Source organism: Nicotiana tomentosiformis, chromosome 12 (assembly GCF_000390325.3).
Source record: "Nicotiana tomentosiformis chromosome 12, ASM39032v3, whole genome shotgun sequence".
In the NCBI taxonomy this organism is placed as follows: domain Eukaryota; kingdom Viridiplantae; phylum Streptophyta; class Magnoliopsida; order Solanales; family Solanaceae; genus Nicotiana; species Nicotiana tomentosiformis.
In genome coordinates, this window is record NC_090823.1 from 61,756,832 (window position 1) to 61,771,800 (window position 14,969).

Sequence of the window (14,969 nt, forward strand, 5' to 3'; positions counted from 1 at the left end):
TGCTTATCCTGTTGGGACCCACTGAGGTCATTGTTGCTGTTGAGTTCTTTGCTTAAAGTACATTTACATACTTAGTCATATTCATTCATTTGCATATCATACCTCAGTCTATGTTATCATTTGTTGTCACATCATGTTGTCATTGTTGGGTTGATTGGCATGAGATATGTGAGCCCGAGAGACTGGAGAGATTGATGACTGAGTTGGGGCCTGAGTCCGGATTGTGAGTGATATTGAGGGAATCGGGTTGCATGCTACAGCTGGCCCTACGGGCTTTATATATATTATTGATGGGATTGGGATGCATGTTGCAACATGCCACGTTGGCTGTATATGTATTATTATTATTATATCGATCGGGTTGCACGTCGCAGCAAGCCTTATGGGCTTTATATAGATTATTGATAGGATCGGGATGCATGCCGCAGCAGGCCATGATGGCTTATATTGGAGATTGGGCAGGATCCTCCCCTGCGGAGTCTGACATACCAGTAGTGAGCGCAGTACTTATTGATTCATGATGGGATCGGGCTGCGCGATGTAGTAGGTACTGAACAGTGCCGAGTGACTATTGTGCTGAGTGGTTGAGCGTGATGAGTGGGAGTGTGACACAGTGATATTGAGTATTATAAGAGTGTGAGTACATGAATTCATCACTGTGATGCATTGCATTTGACATGCATACTTGACATACAGGCATAGAGATGCATTTTCTCATGTTACAAGGTTTTGTGACATTTATGACTTCACATGAACATTGACTTGTAGGCATAGAGATGTACTTTCCTTATGCTATCTGAGATTGAAACATCTTATATGTTGCTGAAAGTTTTTGGGAAAAATCACAGATTTCTGACTGAGTCATATTTTGGTGATTTCAGTGAAAGATATGGGTTTTACTTTTATACTTGAAAGGTATGCCTATTTTTCGGTAACTGTGAACGAGCTGAGCATCATATGTTTGAGTTGTTTCTTGTTCTACTTTTATTATATTGTTATGAGTTATTGTTGGCTATTAGTGTTGGACTCTGATTGTTGTCCAAGCTCGTCACTGCTTTCAACCTAAGGTTAGGTTTCTTACTTATTGAGTACATGGGTCAGTTGTACTCATACTATGCTTATGCACCTTGCATGCAGATTTTGAAGATGATATTGCTATGTATGGCGGGAGCTGGATTTGAAGATGAACCTGCATTGCGGTTGTCGCTGCTTCTCGTTCATGGTAGCTTTAGATTTATAAAAATCGTTTTATGTACATTTCAAACAGATGATGTATTTATTTCATACCAGCTTTGTAAACTCTAAATCTTAGAAGCTCATGATTTGTACTACCAGTCCTTGGGGATTTTTTGTATAAAAGTTCAGTTATATTATCATTATTTCTCTCAGTAGATATCATTTGAGTAGGATTGTTGTTAGTTGGCTTACCTTGTGGGTTGGGTTAGGTGCCATCAGGACTAGTTAGATCTTGGGGTCGTGACAAGTTAGTATCAGAGCTATAGGTTCATAGGTTCTTCGAGTCATGAGCAAGTGTCTAGTAAAGTCTTGCGGATCGGTATGATGACGTCCATTCCTATCTTCGAGAGGCTACAAGGCATTTAGGATAAACTTCCCATCTTTATTTCCTTATCGTGCGACATTGATTCAGCTTGAAGCGCATCTCTTTGATCAATGTTTTAAGGCTCTTTTGTGGAAGATTTCATCATTTCCCAACCCACTTTCTACCATTATTAGCTAACAATATTCCCACATACTACAAGGATACATGCATGCAAGGTAAGCACTCCCATCCCCATGAATTACCTTACTAATGGCCCAATCTAGTTACACTTTGAAATTAAGAGTTTGGGTGATAGAATCTTACCTCTTAGGAAGAATACCTAGGTTCCTGTCTTGATAATCTTCAAGATTTAAGTGAGAATTGAAGAACAATTTGACGAGGATCACTTCTCCCTCTAGGACCCTCTCTCTCACTCTAAAAATATCAGAAAATATGTTCAAAATGGTCCATGGGGTGTGTTTTAACGAAATAGGGTCGAGTTTAAAACCCCAAAAATTAAGCTCCGGAACAGGTTGTCCGATCGCATAACCATTATGCGGACCGCATATCAGTTTGCATAATTATTGACCAATACGACCAAAAAACTGTCCGTGTCTGCGGTCATTATGCGTCCCGCATAACTGTTCTGCGGTCGCATAATGCACCGCAGAAAAGTTATGCGGTCGCATAGTCGACCGCATAATTGCTCTCAGACTGATCCAAAAACTGCTTCACTATGCAGCCATTATGCGGTCCGCAGAGTGATTCTGCGGTCGCATAATGGACTGCAGAAATGCGTAATTCTGCCAAACATTTTCCTTTACAACACGTAAAACCAATTCGGCACCACGAAACATTATTAACACTATTTTTCTTTTGCAAATATTTTACAGGGCCTTACATTCTCCCCCACTTAGGATCATTCGTCCTCGAATGAGGGTAAAAACAATATGTTATTAGCATCTTATGCAACTCAGTTTTCATACCACACCGACAGCCCCAAATTTGACTAACTCCCTAAATTCTCAAAAAAATTGCCAGAGTTTCGTTTGTAACTAGGCCTATCCACCTGTCAGAGAGCCCCAGAAACACATCTTACAAACATATATAGAACCCAATGACATAGCATAACTCATAACCACACCAACCGTGGCCTCATGTAAACAACATATAATCAAAAGGAGCATCTTTACATTAACTGAACAAGTGATACAAAATTCTTAGGTGACAGGTTCGTAAAAGAAAGGATTACACAACTATTCAAACAAGTGAGGATACTTCTTCTTCATCTCTTCCTGGGCCTCCCACGTGGCCTCTTCAACCTGCTGGTTTTGCCATAACACTTTCACGGAGGCAATTTCTTTATTACTCAACTTTCGGATTTGACTATCAAGAATAGCAACTGGAATCTCTTCATATGACAATTCTTCATTAACCTCAATGGTCTCAACCGGAATAATGAGTGACGAATCTCTAACTACTTTCTTCAATATGGACACATGGAACACTGGGTATACTAATGACATCTCAGGTTGTAGCTCGAGCTTGTACGCCACCTCACCGATTCTCTGAATGATTTTGTACGACCCGACATACCTGGGACTCAATTTCCCCTTTTTCCCAAACCGCATAATACCCTTCATGGGGTAAACCCTCAATCATCTTCTTTGAACTCCAAGTCTCTGCGACGAACAGCCGAATAGGATTTCTGACGACTCTGAGCAGTTTTCAACCACTCCTTTATGATCTTAACTTTTTCCATAGCCTAATGTACAAGGTCTAGCCCTTTCAACTCTGCTTCCCCAATCTCGAAACACCCAATGGGAGATCTACATCTCCTACCATATAATGCCTCAAACGGTGTCATCTAGTTACTTACATGAAAGCTATTGTTATAAGCAAACTCTATGAGTGGTAAATGATCATCCCAGCTACCCATAAAATCAAGAACATAAGCACGCAACATGTCCTCAAGTGTCTGAATAGTCCACTCCGCTTGCTCGTCGGTCTATGGATGGAAAGTTGTACTAAGATTCACCTGAGTACCCAAACCTTGCTGAAATGTCCTCCAAAAATTGGCCGTGAACTGAGCCCCTCGATCGAAAATGATGGAAACTGGAGTGTCATATAGCCTGACTATTTCGTTGATATACAACTAAGCATATTGTTCCGCTGTGTTGGTAGATTTAACTGGCAAGAAGTGTGCGGATTTTGTAAGTCGGTCCACGATCACCTAAATTGAGTCAAACTTGCGCAGAGTGCATGGTAATCCTACCACAAAATCCATATTAATCATCTCTCACTTCCACAATGGAATTTCAATGTTCTGTGCCAACCCACCAGGCCATTGATGTTCGGCCTTCACTTGCTGACAGTTAGGACACCTTGCCACAAAGTCTGCCACATTCCTTTTCATGTCATTCCACAAATAGATTTCCTTGAGGTCGTGATACATCTTCGTAGAACCTGGATGCACGGAATACCTAGAAGCATGAGCCTCGGTCATGATTCTTTCCCGGAGACCATCTACATTCAGAACACATAGTCGCCCTTGGTACCATAGTGTACCATCATCCATGCTAAGAGAAAAAGCCGTAGTCTTATGTTTTTTTAATTCCCTCCTTCAATTGCACCAAAAATGGATCGTTGTATTGCTTCTCTTTGACTTCCACAACATGCGATGATTCGGCCCTATTTTGCACAATTACCCCTCCTTTATTAGAGTCTGTAAGACGAACTCCCAAACTAGCCAGTCGATAGACTTCCTTAGCCAATGGCCTTCTATATACCTCCAAGTGTGCTAAACTACCCATAGATTTCCGGCTAACAGCATCCTCCACAACATTAACTTTCCCCGGGTGATATAGAATATCGATGTCGTAATCCTTGAGTAACTCAAGCCATCTTCTCAGCCTCAAATTCAGCTCCTTTTGTTTGAAAATATATTGAAGACTCTTGTGGTTCGTGAATACATCTACATGGACCCCATACAAATAGTAATGCCAAATTTTCAATGCAAAAACCACCGACGCAAATTCTAAGTCATGTGTTGGATAATTTTTTTCATGATTCTTGAGGTGCCTAGAACATATGCTATAATTTTGCCGTGTTGCATTAATACACACCCAAGCCCAATTCTTGAAGCATTGCAATATATGACAAATTCATCTGTACCCTCTAGCAAGGTCAACACCGGCGCTGTAGTCAACTTCGATTTCAACTCCTGGAAGCTCCTTTCACAAGCATCGAACCATTGGAACTTAACTACTTTCTGAGTCAATTTAGTCAACGGAGAGGCAAGAGTAGAAAACCTTCCACAAACTTCCTGTAATACCATGTTAAACCCAACAAACTACGAATCTCAGTGGGCATTATAGGTTTAGGCCAATTCTTTACTGCTGAAATCTTTTGAGAATAAACCTTGATTCCTTCTCTAGAGAAAACATGACCCAAGAATGTGATAGATTCGAGCCAAAATTCACACTTTGAAAACTTCGCATACAATTGGTGCCGATGAAGAGTCTGCAACACTGCCCTGAGATGATCGGCATGGTCCGCCTGACCTCGTGAATACACAAGAATGTCGTCAATGAACACTATCACAAAGGAGTTGAGGAAAGGCTTGAAAAGTCGATTCATAAGATCCATGAAAGACGATGGGGCATTTGTTAGTCCAAACGACATTACCATAAATTCAAAATGCCCATACCGGGTCCTAAAAGTTATTTTCAGAATATCCTGCTCCCTGATCTTCAGTTGGTGATACCCGGATCGTAAATCAATTTTGGAGAAGTATCTAGCACCCTGTAACTGATTAAATAAATCATCTATTCTTGGTAGTGGGTATTTGTTTTTGATTGTGACTTTATTGAGATACCGGTAGTCAATGCACATCCTCAATGCTCTATCTTTCTTCCTCACGAAGAGAACCGGTGCGCCCCGTGGCGACACATTCGGTCGGATGAAACCCTTCTCTAACAAATCCTTCAACCGCTGGTGCCATTCTGTAGGGCGAAATAGATACAGGTTGCATGCCTGGCATCACATCAATTCCAAAATAAATCTCATTGTCTGACGGAATCCCAGGGAGCTCATCAGGAAAGACCTCTAGAAATTCATTCACAACTGGCACTGACTCGAGTGTAGGTGCCTCAGCAGTGGTATCTGTAACCCGGACAAAGTGATAGATACACCCCTTGTTAATCATCTTCGTGGCCTTATGGTAAGAAATAAACCTACCTTTCGGCATCATATTATCCCCCCTTCCACTCAATAACCAGCTCATTAGGAAATTCAAACCTCACAGTTCTAGTTTCGCAGTCGAGCTTAGCAAAACATGAATAAAGCCAATCTATTCCCATAATTACATCAAAATCAACCATCCCCAATTCAATGAGATCGGCCACGGTGTCCCGACCACGCATCGTGACAACATAGCCCCTATAAACTCGTGCGGCCACAATAGACTCGCCAACTGGAGTAGATACAGAGAACGACTCAGGAAGTTATTTCGGTTCTATCCCAAATTCCATAGCAACAAAAGGGGTAACATAGGACAAGGTGGAACTAGGATCAATAAGAGCATATACATCATGAGTTTGGACAGTCAATATACATGTGACGATATCTGGAGAAGCCTCTGCACTCTGGCGACCACTCATAGCATAGAAACAGCTGGGTCCTCCTGAAATTTGTGCACCACCCCTAGCTGCACCACGCCCTGCTGGAGCCGGAGGGCCTCGAGCTGGAGGGGGTGCTGAAGATATAGAAGCTGTAGAACTGGAAGGTTGTGTTGTGCCCCTGCCAGCACCCTGGAGGGATGAACGACACTTTCCCTGAATATGACCCCTCAATCTGCATCCGTAACATATAGATAAGTCCATGTAGCAAATCCCGAAGTACATCATCCCACACCTGGGGCATGGGGACCTCCGCTGCTGCAGGAATCTACCTCCTGATCGGCCCTGATGGTGGGGTCTCCTAGTGCCCTAATTGGGCATGAAGCGACTCCCCTGCTGCTGATTGTGCCCCGCTGGCGGTGCACTGGCTGAAGACTAAGCATGAGACTGGGTTGGCCCTGATGACCCTCCCCTGAAAGCTGATCTCCCCCCACCAAATGACTCCCCAAAGTTGCTCGCGGACCGAGCCTTGCTGGTACCCTCTCGCTCTTTCCTATTCTTCAACTTGTGGTCCTCTGTAGCTTGAGAAAATGCTACTATTTTTCCATAGTTCATGTCGGAATTCAGGGCAGCTATAGCAGCCTCATTGATAACCAAGGGACTAAGGCCCTGCATAAACCAGTGCACTCTAGTCTCCATAGTAGGCAACATGAGAATGGCATATTTTGATAGGCGCGCGAACTCCATGTGATACTCCCACGCACTCCTACTCCCTTGTTTAAGATTCTCAAACTCTACGGCATGGGCTGCCCTAGTCGCAGTAGGCAAGAAATGGTCTATAAAGGCATCAGCAAACTCACTCCATCTCGCTGGAGGGCTCCCCTCCTCCCTAGAGTCCTCCCACAGCTCAAACCAAGAATAGGCCACCCCTTCGAGGCGGTAGGCGGCCAACTCCACTCCCTCCGTCTCAGTAGCGCGCATAACCCGGAGAGTCTTATTCATCTCATCAATAAAGTCCTGTGGTTCCTCCTCAGGATTAGCACCTGTGAACACTGAAGGATCCAACTGCAGAAATCTGTTCACCCTAGAACTAGTAGAATCCCCTTGTTGGCTAGAAGATGTAGGTGCAACATTCGACCTTTGGGCCTGAGAAGCCACTATCGGAGTCAGCATTTGAATAGCTCCCCTAAGATCCCCATTATAAATACCAGAGCCCGAAGCTGAGGCTGGAGGTTGAATCGGAATGCCAGGTGGAGGAACCGTCGCACCCTCAGTAGGTATAGGAATTGGTATGACCTGGGCCGGTGTAGTGGAATCAGGTAGTGTAGCAGTTGGGGGATTATCCTCACCCCTCGGGTGTTCACCCGCTTCATCAAATAAAGGGTCAACTGCCACTCCTAAGGCAGCGTTGGCTCCTTGGCCAGTTCTTGCTCTCTTCTTAGGTGCCATATACTGAAAGTTACAGGAATGCACGAGTTAGAGGAGGAACAGTTGCACATTTAGTTTCATCGCACAATCCAGAATATCAAAGAAGGGTATTGTTCCTAAATGTCCGAGTAGCCTCCAACTTATAGATATGGTCGACAACACATCGATAAGAAGGAATCTACTAGACACGGCTCCGAGACATCCTAAGACACTTTAAAACCTTAGGCTATGATACCAAGTTTGTCACGCCCCATCCTCGGGAAGTGCGACCGGAACTCAACCGAGTGAACCCAGCCGAGCAAGCCTGTTAGATACTTTCTACCCTATTAACCCATGATCAAGAGAAGACGAGATTGCATTAATTATATAGTAGGAGTCTCGTTCATACAATCCTAAATCATTTCATTAGTCATTTCGCTTTTAAGTCCCAAAATATACATTTCTTATAGTTCAAGTGGAACAAGTGATCGAACACAACATATCCTATATAACATTCCCAACACTCACATACAACCCACATAGTGCCTACGGAGCCTCTAAAGATACAAAAGAGAGTAAAGATAGTGCCGACAACAAGGCCCCGGCTATACCTCAAAAAGTGACCATAATATAAACAAAAGGTACAAGACATGACCCCGAAATGAAATTTGGATCACCGAGTCCACTGAGAAGAGGGTGCAGCACTATATGTGATCTGCATTGTCTGCTATGTAACCACTTGCATCCATTTAAAGATGCAGCGCCCTCGGCAAAAAGGACGTTAGTACTGTCGAATAGCACTAGTATGTATAGCTAAACACCAATTCAATAGAATGAATAATAATATAAGAAGAACAGTCAAGAATTCAATAAGGGCTTCAAATAATAGTAAAACAACAAATTAAGGACCATATACATTTTCAAGATAATTTTTATATTACTAGGTTGGGTGACCTTTAGTACCGATATTCCACAATTCACCATACCTCTGTACTCTTACACGGAGACCATTCTCGGCCCGATCGGCTAGGCCATGTCATTTGAGACATCATAATATTCCATACACAATACCACCATGTTCTTACACAAAGTCCAATCTCGGCCCAATCGACTAGGCCATCTCATTTGGAGACATTGTCGCAATTGCATTCACAATTTCCGGCACATAGGGGTCTTTCATACAACTTGGCAAAACAACCTTTATTTCAATCATGACATGAAGTCTTAACATTCCTAACACATATTCCACATTTTAAACATATTCTCAAATGGCAAGATGACATGATGAAGCATTTAGCATAAACATTGAACAAACATCTTTCAACACAACCACATTAGGAAAAGCCAATTTGATAATGATCGAGGACTTACTCCGATTACATGAACACCATGGGATTCGATTCTAAGAAATGGGGGGGGGGGGGGGGTTAGCCAACATACCTCAATTGAGCTTCTTAAAACTCTAAGATGTTCCGGAACATTAGCAACTTCAATCTATTTAAGCAATATAACAAAATTGAACCAAAGATTAGGAATATGAACATGGTTTTAGCTCATTTGAGCATACTATCAAACATTAGGTGTGCATCAATGTTTTAAGGCTCTTTTGTGGAAGATTCCATCATTTGCCAACCCACTCTCTACCATTATTAGCTCACAATCTTCCCACATACTACAAGTATACATGCATGAAAGGTAAGCACTCCCATCCCCATGAATTACCTCACTAATGGCCCAATCTAGTTACACTTTGAAATTAAGAGTTTGGGTGATAGAATCTTACCTCTTAGAAAGAAGACCTAGGTTCCTCTCTTGATAATCTTCAAGATTTAAGTGAGAATTGAAGAAAAATTTGATGAGGATCACTTCTCCCTCTAGGACCCTCTCTCTCACTCTAAAAATATCAGAAAATATGTTCAAAATGGTCCATGGGGTGTGTTTTAACGAAATAGGGTCGGGTTTAAAACCCCAAAAATGAAGCTCCAGAACAGGTTGTGCGATCGCATATTTAAAACCCAAAAAATAAAGTTACGGAACAGGTTGTGCAATTGCATAACCATATGCAGACCGCATATCAGTCGTATAATTGCTGACCAAAACGAGCAAAAACTTGTCTGTGTCTGCGGTCACTATGCGGCCCGCATAACTGTTCTGCGGTCGCATAATGCACTGCATAAAAGTTATGTGGTCGCATAGTCGACTGCATAACAGTCCGCTCCACTTGTCCGTAGCGTCTGAATAGTCCGCTCACTTGCCCGTCGGTCTGTGGATAGAAAGTTGTACTAAGATTCACCTGATACCCAAACCTTGCTGAAATTTCCTCCAAAGATTGGCCGAAAACTGAGCCCCTTGATCGGAAATGATGGAAACTGGAGTGCCATGTAGCCTGACTATTTCCTTGATATACAACTGAGCATACTGTTCGGCTGTGTCGGTAGATTTAACTGGCAAGAAGTGTGCTGATTTCGTGAATCGGTCCACGATCACCCAAATTGAGTCAAACTTGCGCGGAGTGCATGGTAATCCTACCACAAAATCTATATTAATCATCTCCCACTTCCACATTGAAATTTCTATGTTCTGTGCCAACCCACCAGGCAGTTGATGTTCGGCCTTCAGTTGCTGATAGTTCGGACACCTTGCCACAAAGTCCGCCATATTCGTTTTCATGTCATTCCACAAATAGACTTCCTTGAGGTCGTAATACATCTTCGTAGAACCTGGATGCATGGAATACCTAGAAGCGTGAACTTCGGTCATGATTCTTTCCCGGAGACCATCTACATTCGGAACACATAGTCGCCCTTGATACCTTAGTGTACTATCGTCCATGCTAAGAGCAAAAGCCGTATTCTTATGTTTTTGAATCCCCTCCTTCAATTGCACCAAAAATGGATCGTTGTATTGCTTCTCTTTGACTTTCACAACAAGCGATGATTCGGCCCTGTTTTGCACAATTACCCCTCATTCATTAGATTACGTAAGATGAAGTCCTAAACTAGCCAGTCGATAGACTTCCTTGGCCAATGACCTTCGATATACCTCCAAGTGTGCTAAACTACCCATTGATTTCCGGCTAACAGCATCCTCCACAACATTGGCTTTCCCCAGGTGATATAGAATATCGATGTCGTAATCCTTGAGTAACTCAAGACATCTTCTCTGCCTGAGATTCAGCTCCTTTTGTTTGAAAATATATTGAAGACTCTTGTGGTCCGTGAATACATCCACATGGACCTCATACAAATAGTGACGCCAAATTTTCAATGCAAAAACCACCGCCGCAAGTTCTAAGCCATGTGTTGGATAATTCTTTTCATGTTTCTTGAGTTGCCTAGAAGAATATGCTATAATACACAACACATAAAGTTAATTCGGCACCACGAAACATTATTAACACTATTTTTCTTTTGCAAACGTTTTACGGGGCCTTACATTCACATGGCCCGGTGATGCACTCGTCGATACGTGGCTCTATCGGTGTTTTCTCACCGGTCGGCCGCGATGAGGAGGCCTTTTCTTCTTGAGGAACGGTCTTTGATGTTTTTTCCATTGATATATGAGGTTTAAGGAAGAAGAAGGTGGAATTTGTGCTTTAATAAAAGATTGGCAAACGGAAACCGGCAAAGTTGATGAACTTAAAGTGAATAGAAGTGCTTTTGAAGATTAGAAGAAATTTGAAAGTAAAGTTTGAGAAGATTATGAAGGTGGTCTATTTATAATGTCCACTTTGATAGTTTGAAAGCACTGGTGGCCGACCATCAACTGGCGTTAATTAATGACCTTGTAAACTGTGCAGACACGACGCTTCAATCGCTTATGTCGCTTATATCATGATGTTGACATCATAATTGATCGAGGTATTAAATCGAAGTCTCAAATTCGTTTCTTCTCGTTACACTCCAAAAAATGAGGGGACTATCTGTATACAGTCGGAATCGGGCATACCCGATTTTGTTGGCAGGGGAGTTGCCTTGAGGGTAACCTCATAATAGATCGGGCTCGAGCTCAAAGATAGAGCATCACGCCTGGAGATTGAAGTGTTCATTGAGATCGAGGTCAGCAACAATCGAGATCAAGCATGACTGACTTCGAGTAAGGTGTAATAACGGAATAGCGAGATATCAGTAACGGTCGAAGATCACGACGGAAATCCCGGAACAGATCAAATCAAAGCAATTATTAGTGCCAGTCATGGGATCTACATCCGTTATGAGGGTTGTACCTTATTTAGTATTCCTCTATTATATAGAGAGGGATCCCATTCACTTGTAAGGGGGACAATCATTATTCACTAATAAGAATATAGACATACGCTGCTTTCTTTGTTTTACTTATTGTTCATCGCTGTTTGTTCCATCCTCTACTGTTCTTATTAACTAACCTCGAGACTATCTCGAATCGAGGTCGAGGCATCATTTTCAGATCGGTTTGATTTATTTCATTGTCCAATTTATCTATTTAATTCGCTATTTATCAATTGGTACTGGTTTAAATTACATATCCTTAAAACCACAATATAAGTTTAATTGTTACTCAATTTTTAGGGTAAACAAATATATATGTGGTTTCTAGACAAGTGAATTAATTCGGTTCTAAAGTAATAGAAGAATTGAATAAATATGCAATACTTAGCCTTGAGATGAAGATGAAATAGCAGAAACAGTAATTCCAGGAGCAGGGCTTCCGGGAAGAACATCACTGAAATCAAAAAGCAAGAAGATAAAATTGTATAAAGCTTTGAATAGATTATAGCGTAGGTTTGACAGAAAATTCGTATCCTTTACAATGATAATAGAGCTCACTATTTATAGATGCACCTAGGGAACAAGGTTCTAGGATCATGCCCTTCTTTAATGTCAATTATGAGGGTCATTGAAGAATGTGTAATGACGGGCATGAATGAGAAATTCTTTATGAAGGGCAGTATACTAAATGTTGTAGAATATTCTCCATTAAATGCTACCGGGTGGTAGGCATTTATTGCGTCTTTATGAGCACCATTCTTTCCGGTAACAGATGGAACAATTGTCTTCAGTTTTAGCTATCCTTTGCCATCAGCTCCACGTGTCACTCCCTTATGCAATCACGTAACATAGCATATTTTACCTTATACAGCGGTCCCCCTGCTTTCCGATGACATAACTTTGTGTCACCGGGAAGTTGGTAGAAACATTCTTTTTGGCGGGAATTTAACTGACCCCCTCTGAAAAGATTCTCACGGTTGATTAGACGCATGTCTCTCCGTATTTAATGTCCCAAACACACGTCATCCCATGATTCAGCATTACTTTTGCTAGCTATCGACGTAATTATGGCTACGAGTTTAGCCGCCCAAACCTTTACTTATACGCATCAACCTCTTTTATTCAACCTCATAATTCTCCAAACTCTCTCAAACTTTCTTCATTCAACTTGTACTCTGTTCTTCAACCTTTTAATTCCCTTCATAAGAGAAAAGCTTTTCCTTCTTTTCTAACATAGAATGGCTTCTTCTTCAAATAATCTCAGTTCCTCAAAGAACAAAAGCAAAGCCGATGAAGGTGCTCCTAGTAAAGTGAGCACTATCATCCCCAGAAGTCTTGTCACAACTAAATACTTCGAAGAGAAATTTTCTTCTGCTAACCCTCGTACATGGGCCGTTGCAGATATTCTTCTTCCATCCATCCTTCCAATATTCCTACTATGAAGGAATATTGTCATTGCCAGGATTTAGACATTATCGCCCCTGATCTGGTGAGCGGGTAACCTTACCCAAGAAGGATTTTACTTACTTCTATACGTATCCCTTCACTTTGGCTATGTTTTCTCTAAGTGGAGAGCTTGACTCCGTTATTATGGAGTTCTTCCTCTGCTACCAGGTATGTTTGGCATAGGTGAGTTCCTCCGTGTGGAGGACGATACTTGACTTCGGCGCCTGTGCCAAGAAACGGGGGAGGAGCTATCCCTAGCTCATGTGATGAACCTTTATTCCCCCAAGATCTTCCATAGGGGGATGATTAACTTCAGCAAGTGAGGCAACCATGCACTGCTATCCAGCATGGATGATGATAACGATCGTGGGTGGATGGAATAGTTTGTTTCAGTTGCCACCAGTGACGTCATCCCGGCCTTAGCTCCATCTTTCCCAGAATTATGGAACTACACTCGTAAGTATATAGTTTGCTTCTGGTTTTGTTAAAGACCATTCCTCGTCATTATTTGACTTTTCTGCCTTTACCTATCTCAGCCAACTCGGGCTCGCACCTGCGGCTCCTCCTTCGCTTCTGCAGGCTCGCACCTGCGGTTCCCACTCCGCAGGTGCGGTTACACTAGTAGCAGCAGCTTCAGCTGCAATTCCTCAACTCCCATTAAGCCCTTAAGCACCCGAAATCATCCTGAGGCCTCTGGGACCTCAACCAATTATACCAACAAGTCCTATAACCCGATACTAACTTAGTCGAACATTCCAATCCCTCAAAACAACATCAAAACACCAAATTACATACGGATTCAAGCCTAAAGAACTTCTAAACTTCGGAATTCCACAACGACGCCGAAACCTACCAAACCACGTCTGATTGACCTCAAATTTTACACATAAGTCAAAAATGACACCACTAACCTATTCCAACTTCTAGAAATCCAATCTGACCCCGATATCAAAATTTCCACTACCGGCCAAAATCGCCAAAATTCCAACTTTCGCCAATTCAAGCCTAATTCTACTACGGACCTCCAAATTATATTTCGGATGCGCTCCTAAGTCCAAAATCACCTAACGAAGCTAACAGAACCATAAAAATTCAAATCCGATGTATTTTTCCCAAAAGTCGACATCCGGTCGACTTTTCCAACTTAAGCTTCCAATTAAGATACTAAGTGTCTCAATTCACTCCAAAACCATGCTTTCAATATATAACAGAAGTGAGCTAAAGCAATTAAACTAACTAAAGGTTTACAAAATAACGGGGTGAAAACTCAAAACACAAATGCGGAATGATAGCCCGACATTGGGGTGTCACTAAGTCATGAGCATCTAACAGCCAATCTAGAAACAGAGTCTACTACAATCTGTGCCAAATACCAATACAAGAGAGAAAAGATAACAAGAAAGGAAAAACAAAGGACTGCGGACGCTGCAGCTACCTTGTAAGTCTCCGATAATCAGCTCGCGCATGAACTCAGCGACCGCTAGAACCGTATACACTTAGATCTGCACATGAAGTGCAAGGTATAGCATGAGTACAACCAACTTAGCAAGTAACAGAATTAAATAAGGAACTGAGAAGCAGTGACGAGCTCTAAAAATACAGATCATTTCAAAAGTTTTCAGTAAAAAGTGAACATGCTTTCAAATTCGGTGGTATAAATCAAATCAGTTCAAGTTCAAGTAAAACAGATATGAATCTTCTAGAATTTTC